Source organism: Bos grunniens, chromosome X (genome assembly GCF_055505025.1).
Source record: "Bos grunniens cultivar Pamir isolate PY7600 chromosome X, Bosgru_T2T1.0, whole genome shotgun sequence".
NCBI lineage: Eukaryota > Metazoa > Chordata > Mammalia > Artiodactyla > Bovidae > Bos > Bos grunniens.
In genome coordinates this window covers 50,320,577-50,321,084 of record NC_141194.1, presented here as the reverse complement: position 1 = coordinate 50,321,084, position 508 = coordinate 50,320,577, and positions in this window count along the sequence as shown.

Below are 508 nucleotides of genomic sequence, written 5' to 3'. Positions count from 1 at the left end.
TCCCTTATGCCAACAATTTATCCCCCACCTTATAGGCTGGACTGGTTGGAGGGCCTACCCCTCACAAAACCCTCTTGGAGACTGCAACTAGAGGCTAGGCTGCTGTATATCTGGGGATTCCTTGTGTGTGTGTGTGTGTGTGATGATTTCTCTACCAGTCCACAACAGAGCTTAGCAGTAAGACATCCCTGCTATGGGCTGCAGGCCACACATCTTCCTCCCACCCAAGTCCACAGATCCTTGCTGTGGCAGTGGGAGTAAAGGGAACAGTAATGAGCCTTCTGATACTCTGGAAGGATCTAGGGATACGATAGAGGAAAGAAGACAACACACAAGCCTGGCTGGTTTGAGGTGTGGTAAGCACTGTTTGTTCACACAGGGAAAATAAGGCACCTGTTGGTAGGTGCTTGTTATGGGGCATTTCTGGGCAGACTGAGTTGGAATCCCTTGAACTGATTGATGTACTCTGGCTGGGCCCCATCCTTGTGTCACCATGTCTCACCCAGTA